The following is a 9848-nucleotide window of genomic DNA, read 5'->3' on the forward strand; positions in this document are numbered from 1 at the left end:
GGTCGCCGAGCTACGCACGTCGCACGACGTGGTGACGTGAACGTGCCGCTACGCTAAGGGGTGAGGAGGTCACGTGAGGGGAAGCTCTCGCTCCGCAGTGTTCGTGGTGGTGGTGGTGGTACCGTAACTACGTTGGGGTTTTGGATTTTACCAGGTGGCAGAGCCCTGTTGCAGTTGTTTCAGAATCTGGCAGTCGGACTATATCCCCCATGCTGTCAGGTCGGTGATGTCGCTAATATCTTAGCGCATCTGAAAGGAAACGGGAGGTAAAATGGATTGCAATGTAACCTGGGAAAGTTTTGCCCCGAAGTGAAGGTGGAAAAAAGTGATACCCTGAACTCCCTAATAGCTCCATCATTTCCATGTGTCGGCTTCAGCAAGTGTTTCCCAGAGCTCTGGTTACGCAAGGTGGGGTATCATAAGAGAAAATGAGACCTATCTGCCACATCTCGTGTCTTGTCTTCCACAAACTCCCTCGGGGTTTTCTGGACTATCCAGGGTTTGGTGCAGAGGAAAGAGACAGCAGCTGTGTTGAGTTCGCCATTGTATTGTTGCTGGTTCGCGCTTGGAACTACTATAAACTATGACAGTACTTGATACACCAGTAAGTGCTACTGTCACCTTTGTTAGAGAATGAACTTAACAGCTACCTTGAAATGCAGTGAACACAATTATTCATAATAGGTCATGTACATCAGTGCTGCCTAAACTTCAATAATTTGCATATTAGCCTCACCGATGTTCACCGTATTCTCCTGTTGCTATTACGTAATGGACATTTTTTTTTTTTACATCCACTTACCTTTTATACTTACATTATTGTAAAAGAAAAACATTGTATTATTACCACTAATGGAAAAGCCACTGACCTGTCATAAGCTAAAAAATGACAGTAAAATACGTGTAATGAATTAAAAACTGTGACTCAATTCTAGCTAAGATGTTACCTGCTAAAGGCTCTGGACCTCTTGACTACAAGCAGTGATGAGCAAGTATTCAAGAAGAATTTAAAAATAGCACCAAAATGAGAAGTTTCTCCTTGACTAATCAACGTGTTGAAATAAAATTGAAACAGGAATTTTCTCTGTATGATGGAGTGTCCTTACTGCCATGTCTGTGTCTCACTCTAAATGCACTTGGTACCTCCATTTGTCTCACACTTAGGAACACTGTAACATCTTAGGTGATTGACATATTTCCAAACCTCCAGATTGTGTATTCATTAGAAAAATGCTCAGGGAGATCCCTGTGTCAGTAATGTACTAGATGTGGAAACTCAGATAAATTAAGCAAATTGTCTGAAATTATATAATAGGCAAATGGAAAAATCTATATTTAAATCCAAATTATTAGAAGCCAAAGCTCATCCCCCTGTTGTATCTTTGACAGCACAAGTTTACTTAATATTCAACCTGGGAAGAAAAGGGAAGTGGAGTCACTGAAGTTTCAAAGTGGAAGTATCTTTTCTTCTGGGCCTGGAAGGATAAAAAGTTTCTCAAAGACATAACTGAAGCCTAATCGAGAAGAAGAATCATTGACACCATACTCGCACTATTTTGCTCCCAGTGCTATTCTACACACAACTGACTTAATCCTTACAGAGCCTTCTAAAGCAGATGCTCTTAGGATTGTTACTGTTGTACAGAGATCCAAGAAAAATGTGGTCCAGAGTCACACAGTTAGTCATGAAGTGGGCTGTGAGCCCAGCCGGTCTGGCTCCAGAGTCTGTGCCCTTAACCACTCCATCATACTCTTCTGAGACAGAGTAATAAGTAAAAACGTCATCCTGTATTAATGGTCAGTAGAGGGAAATGGCCAAGATTGAAGGACAGTGGCATTTTACTTGAGGCTATGACTTGTGAAGCACTCACATAATAACTCTCTTAAATGTAGGACTCTCATAAGATTTATTTCCCTCTAGGAATAAAAACGTGTAATAGGGAGATTATATTCTTATATACTACATTATATACACAACTATTGCATTTATGTTTTAAAACATGTTTGAAGAATATATGAGTTTGCTAGGGCTGCCCTAACAAAGTACCACAGACTGGGTGGCTTAAACAACAGAAATGTATTTTCTTACAGTTCTGTAATCTAGAAGTCTGAGATCAAGGTGTTGGCAGGGTTAGTTTTTTGTGAACTTTGCTTCTTCACTGGTAGATGGCCATCTCCTTCCTATCTTCACATGGTCTTCCCTACCTATTTGCCTGTGTCCTAATCTCCTTTTCTTATAAGGACATAAATCATACTGGATTTGGTCCCACCCTAATGACCTCATTCTACCTTAATTACCTCTTTAAAGAACTTCCCTTCAAATGCAGTGACATTTGGAGGTGTATTGGGGGCTAGGAATTCAACATATGAATTCGGAGGGGGGCACATTTCAGCTCATAACAGAGGGACTAATAAATAAAAGCATAATATATAAAAAATAACTTTATCACCTCTAAATTCTGTTTTAAAGTTACTGATATTGTGGAGCTTTTTTTAACACTAGCATACCATTAATAAATAATAATCATCACAAGCATATGCACAAATTTGTTATGTTAATGGATGTGAACAAAGGCACTGCTGTAAGGCAGCTAAAATGGTGCCACCATGTGTCTATAGTGGAAAATACAGACTGGAATTCATTTTTTGGTCGTTTTTAAAATCTGTGATTTTTTTTTTTTTAGTGTTTCATTTATTTTCAAATTTTGGACGTTAATTTGGACTTTTAAGTATTTTTAAAGGATAAAATAGAGAGTGCTCGGAAGGGAGGACAAAAGTGGCAGGAATTATGTATAGGAAGAACAATTTCAGCCAAGTTTGTGGATAGGCCTTGAATAGGGTCTTGCTAGTTAGCATTTCACCATACTGTGCCTAAGCCATTGTAAGCGTGGAAATCACACATCAGGTTTTTGCTTTAGGAAGCTTACTCTGACAATGGTGTGTAAATGGGTTGAAGAGGAATGTGAATAAAGTGATGAGAGAGAAACAGGAGACAGAAAGAGAGAGTCTCCTATTTCAATAATCCAGGTGAGGCACAGGGCCGGAATGAGTCACTGACAGAGAATAAGGATGGAGTGATCGGTAAACATTTTGGTGATAGAATTAAACAGGGTTAATTTAATATATAGAGAGAAGGAGAAATTCAGGATAACCAAATTTCTAGCTTTGGTAGATTGGAAAATGTAATTGACATTTATTAGAATGTGAGATTTAGATACTCAGTATCTAACAGGTAGTTATAAATGGAGCTTGGGAAGAAGTTCAGGGCTACGGTTTTGGAAACCATATATAAAAAATAATAACAAAAACTATGGTATTGGGTGTGTATTTGAAGTCAGTAGGAAATAAATAATTGAGAAAAGACTCGACACTTCTTAAGGTATCCCTTTGTGAAATGAGAGAAAGCGGACTTTTAGTCACAGAATAACATGTGATGTGGGTGTACCTTTTTCAGAAATTTCCCTAAGTATCCAAGAGCACAGTATTAAGCCTCGGGGATGCAAAAATGAAATAGATATGGTTATGGTACTGAAAGGATTCACAGTCAAGGGAAGAAAGCCATTCTGTAAAGGTAACTGCATTGCAATGTTGTCACTACTGTGATGGACACTTGGATAAGTAATGACAGGAGAACAGCCAGGAGGTGCCTTCTACAGTTGGAGTGGAAGTATCAAGAAATTCTTCACATAGGCAGTGACAATGGTATGTATTTACACATACTTTTAAAGGACTTACTATGTGCCATATACTCTTCTGAGCATTTTAAAAATATTATCTCAATTAATCCTCAAAATGGCCTTATGCTGATTATTACAGTCGCTGTTTTACAGATGATGAGACTGAGGCTTAGCTGGGTGAAATAATATGTCTAAATTCACAAACAGTATGTAGCAAAGGGATATTCAAACACTACTCTGAAAGATTTCAAAACCGTTTCATTGACCAAAAAGTGAAGCCCCCTAGTTTGGTTGTTAAAGGGTGGCTCAGGTTTAGCCTGGCTGAGAATTGAAAGTGGAGGATGGCATTCCAGACAGAAGGTCCTACATGAGCAAAAGCATGACATATACAGAAAACTTCCAGCACTTCTAGGGTCAGGGATTTAGAGTTCAGAAAGAGGTAAAGCTGGAAAAAAACAAAACACAAAAAAACAGATCATGAAAGGAGAAGCATAGACTTCATGTTTCAGGAAATTGTGGCCACTGCAAGGTCAGAGAGGTTTTAGGCCAGGGGAGCGACCTGGCAACTTAGTGTTTCATGTAGGTAATTCGGACAGCTGCTTGAAGTCAGAGAATAAGTTCAAGAGGTAAATGATGGCAGCAGTGTGGATGGAGAAGAAATAAATTTCATGAGAAGGTAAAATTTGTCTTTAAAAAAGTATGAAATGTGAAAAAGGCAACTGCCTTACACAACCAAAAGTAAAAAAAGGATTTTTCTGTTTCATGCTTGAAATGTATAAACTGGTCTCTGATTTCTGTTCATCATTTATTGGTTTAAAAAGTTAAGTAGGACTACAAGGGAAAAGGCACATTTTGTTTTGTTTTACACTGTTGGTGGTCTTGCAATAGTGGTGAAAACCTATTCAACTACTTCATTGGTCTTGATGATAAAAACAAAACAAAAACAAAAAAAACCTCAAAAGCAAAGCTTATGGTTCCCAAATTCCTCAATGAAACTTACTGATTTAGCGATTTAGAAATAACTGGAATTATTTGTCTTTGGCCTTCTTCCTTTTATTGTTTGGGTTATACAAACACCTGTTTGGTGTCTGGCCATTAGTGGATACAACTGCAGACTCTTTCCTGACCAACGATCAATAGTGCTTGTTTTTAATTAATCTTGTAGAGACTTATGTAACCACCCAGAAAGTAAACATCAATTCTTAGCATAACCACCATAAATTCTCACTACTTCCCTAGTTCATCATGCTCCCTGAAATTTTCCCTTCAGAAAACTACTTGTTGAATTTTTTCACTGGTGTACATTTTCTTATCTGGCCAGTCAACAAACTGTGCTTACTGTCATGATCAGAATAGCAGTTCCTGTTCTTTCCTTGATTTGGAAATCAGAGCCCAAACATGATCTCTTAAATCCTAAAATCTGTCTCAAGAGATGAGTTCATGAATATCCAAAACTACCTTAAGAAGAAAGAATGGTATAAAAGCCAGAAAAGCAGTTGGTACAACTTAATAAAGGGGTTCTGTGTGGCTAAAGAAAAACATGCGTCCATCAGAAAAGAAAATAAACAAAAAAACAGGTAAGGAAGAAAAAGAGTTCTAGAGGAAAAGGTTGACAGTGACTACAGGATCCAAAGCTGTGAGTTCCTTGACCCAAGATTGTATCTGCTGGCCAGAGATGGATGCACGGGGAATTGATAATCAAGTCCCCATTCTCTGATTCTAGCTCCCCCAGTAATCTTCCAATTATCCTTTGCCATTCCACTAGATTTCTCTGCAACACTTTTAGTCAAAGGTACCTTTTTAGGTTTGAAGGTGGAAGGTTTGAAGCCCAGTAGTTCTCACCTCTCAGTGAATAAGGTCTTCTTCCCAGTGTGAAAGATACAGGGTTAGCTGTTTCCTATTGTTTTGTCAACCTAAGTAAAGAGGTAAACTGAGACAAGCTCAAAATGGTCAAAAATTTGAGCTTATTTGGGAATAGCAGAAGAATTGCAATTTGGACACACAAAATGTAGCAAGTTATCAGGGAGTCTGCTGAGGGTTTGGAGCAGGCTGTATTTATGGGCAGGGAATGTAAAATGGGGAGAGTTCAGTTAGAGTCTGTTAAAATCAAAACAATTGGAGAGCAGCTTTGAATATTCCCCTAGCATACAAAATTCATCCAGTCATACAAACAAAGTTCAATCCAGCTTATTTTGCAAGACCAACACAACCTGGGTCCTTTCTTGTTCATGCCTCTGGAAACCATAAGCAAAACATCCCAACGTTGATAGGAGACAATCCCCAACTAACACTTAATCATTTAAGAAAATTTCAATATTATCAGTTTTCTGTAAATGAGACATTTATGGGAAGTCAATTTCTCACTTCTGAGGACAAATGCAAGAGATTTTTCTATTTTATAGCCTCTGGTTCCATTTCAGACTGAAATTCTTTCACAGTTTTTAAGAAGGTGATGTTAGGACATGTACACACCTTTTACAAATGACTACAAATATATATATTGCAGCAAATGATATTTGTGATATTTGCAAAATTTATGTAAAAATTTTTACTGTCCAAAAATTGTACCAATGTCCGTTGGAAGAACAGAAATGTATCTGCTCTGTGAATGTGCATTCTCCCTTTTTTGAGTTTCTTATGAATCAGTTTATAATGAATTTTACAACCAACATTTCTTTCCAAGATAGTCCCTTTTCTACCTTGGGCCATTCATGTGGCCAATATGGAATATTAATATTCCTAAAATCCTTATTGTTTAATTGAGAGGGTCTGTAACTGTAGAGTAAGCGCTGACGGAGAACTTTTCTTTTTGTAATTTAAGTGCTTGACTGAAGCTTTGATTGCTGAGGCATCCACTCTGTGGGGACAGAGTCCCAGAGAGCAGTTTCCAGGCTCTCAGGCACACGTGGAAAGGTGGTAGCTCGGGTAGTAGTAGATGGCCATCAGCTGTGATGAGTTGGCCATCAGCTGTAACCAGTTAGCCATTAGCCACTGATATAACTGTCGTGGCGACACAAGTGGGTGGTTGGTTGGCATAGAAGTGGAAGGAGGATTGTAGCTAGCATGTGGCTCCTGCTTCCTGTGTCTCCAACCAAGCCTCCAGCAAAAATATAATGGTATGAATCCCCTATCGATGGCTCCGTTGGTGTTCCTTTTTGGCCTCACTATATCCTGCGGTCTCGTGCGGGGAGCAGGAGCTGAGTCCCTGTATGACAAGAGTTTAGAGAGAGAACCCAGGAAAGGGAGGAAAGGCTGGAGGAAGAGAGAAGGGAAAAAGAGAGAAGGAAAGGAAAAGAAAGCAAAGTGTGAGTAAAATATGGTGCTCTTTACCTCAGGAGAGAATCCTTATTCATATGATCCAGTCTTTTTGATCATTCAGAACACAGAAATACTTATTTAAGTAGATAAACTAAAATCATTAATGAAAGTGTGACTATTTATAATATTGATTTAAACTGTGTCCTTCAACATACACTATAACAATTAGATGCTTCATTAATGGCAAAAAACAGTGAAATGTATTTTATGCATCTACAATGTTACATATATATGAGTAGCTTCAAAATATTGGTGTATTAATGGTCCATTAATGCACTTGTCAGAAGAATAAAGCTATTTGGTCTTTTAATGTTTCATGGATTATGTAATTCACTTGAGGCTTAGATTAATTTCATTTTTACATACCAAGTTTGGTCCACATATTTCTACAATTCCTTTAGTGAAGCTGATTTTTCATAAAGGAAAACTAAAGTGGAAAGTACAAAAATCACAAAAGTTTAAAATTTAAATGGGCTAAGGTTAAACATATTATCTTTGGTAAACTTCATTGAATTTACATGTCGGAGAAAAATAATGCATTCTGAGTCCTTGTTGTAACAGGAAGGGACCTATGTCCTCACATTACAGAACTTTGAAAGAAGGAATATAAAATAGGATCTAGATTTGGCTACCAATACAACAATTTGGCCTTTTCCTATAACATGACGTAGGGAAAGGGCCAGGAGAGCAATTTCCAGGCTCTCTGCCTCACATGGAAAGGTGCTGGCTCGGTTATTAGATGGCCATCAGCTGTAACCATTTGGTCATCAGCAGTAACCAGTTGGCCATCAGCTGTAACCCGTTGGCCATTAGTCACTAGTGTTTCGTATGTAACGGCTTTGGCTACATCAGCAAGCGCGGATGGTGCAGATCGTGTGGATCCCATTTCCTAGGTCTTGCTCGGCCGCCAGCGAGACTGTGGTGCAGGAAGACCCATTGTTGGGAGCACTGGTGGATGTTTGCTTCTTTATCTCGACCAGCCGCCATCGAGAATATAGTGGTATGAACCCCCTATCTCTAGCTCCGTTGTTGTTCCTTTTCGGCCTCACCATATCCTGCATTCACCTGTCGGGAGCTGAGACCCTACTTTACACATGAATACATTAGGACAGGGAAGTTGTCAGAATTCTAGAAATCATCCTCAATAATTGTCCTTCCTATCCAATAGAAGTGAACCCTGTAAAACATTCTCTCCACATACTTTTTTTACCTCTTCAGTCCTCTGTATCTCCATTGGACCTTCTCCAGTTTGGACAACTTACCTTTATTTTCCTGGAATGAACTCCTTCCTTATATGTGGCTTCAGTCTTGACCCGTTCAATTCATTCTTCCCTTAGCTGTCAAGACTTTTCTACCGGTTCTCCCGTTTCCACTGCTACACTAGTCCAAGCCGCCTGTACCTCATGCCTCTGATACTGCCACAGCATCCTCCTAAAAAGTCTTGCTCTTCTGTTTCTGTAAAAACTGATCATATTATTCCATTGATTAGCCCCTGCTGCCATGGCATCTCATTCCAATGATAAAATATAGGTTCCTTACCAAGGCCCTTATGATCTGGTGTCTGCCTATGCCTCTGACCTCACCTCCTTCAACTTTTCCCTGATCCCAATCACCACCACGTGGCTTGCTTTCTAAACCATAAACTGCCAAATTCCTTGCTTTCTCAGAGTACTTGCTTTAAATCCTCTTCACATAGTGTTTTAAGTGGCTTCTTCTCATCAAGCAGGTCTAAATCCAAATGACCTACTTAAGAGGCCTTCACTGAATGCCCATTTCCTCTCCCCTTGGCACTCTCCATGTTAATAATAAATGCTTACTTCTTTATATATTTTGGTTAACTCCTGAAATTCTCTTGGGTAATAATGTGGGCTCTGGGCTGAGTCTATCAGTTTTCAAACATTGGCTCTTCCATCTACTAGCTTCCACTTGGGTAAGTTATTAAATTTCTATTTCTTTTTCTGTAAAATGTGATAATAGTACTTCATAAAGTTGTTACAAAACTTAAATGACTTAAACCTAAAGCTCATAGAACAATGCCTGGCTAGTCAACATTGTTGTAGATATACAGTAGAATCAATACTATAATATATCTCTTTAAAATGCAGTTCTGTTTAGTTTGTCCCCTTCTGTAACTATGACATTTTGAATATAGTCTGGTACTCAATAGTAGATTCTCAATAAATGTGTGACCCACTGTTGCCTGACTACTTACCTAGTAAAGGACAGCTCTGATGAAAGAAATTCAAATTCCAAATGTTTTTAAACAGTGTGGAAAAATATTACCATTCTGCCTTTGGCTCTAGTTGGAAATTCCTTCTAGTTGGAAATGCCAAATAATCGACCCTTGAACAACATATTTTAGTTACTGAGATATGGATACACGGGATGTCTAAGTCCTAGAAGGAGAATCAGCATGAAACAGATCACAGGGGAACTTGACCTCTAATCATGAGGCTGATGTTAGGGACAAACAACCAGATCCAGATAGGAATTGGGAATATTAGCCAGGCTACCTGGGTCAGAACTAGGGAGAAGTCTCCTGGAAGCGATTGACAGATGTAGAGGGAACCAACTCAGGTAACTTCCTGGGGTAGAAATGGGTCCGATGCCTTCTAGTAGTCAGGATTGGCTCAAAAATGGGACATGACATGCCCTATATGTGTAAAGTACTAGTGGGTCACATTTGTATATCCATCTTGGGCTCTGCTGGAGAAGTAAGAAGCAGGGGCAAAAATCAGAGGTAGATCATAGGTAGCCTTGCTAAATGTTGTTTATATAAATTAAATAGTTCAGATTTAGATAAAATTGACAACACCCCATTTTCAGATTGCTGCTAAGATCATCATGTTAAGC

Source organism: Rhinolophus hipposideros, assembly GCF_964194185.1.
Source record: "Rhinolophus hipposideros genome assembly, chromosome: 1".
Classification (NCBI taxonomy): domain Eukaryota; kingdom Metazoa; phylum Chordata; class Mammalia; order Chiroptera; family Rhinolophidae; genus Rhinolophus; species Rhinolophus hipposideros.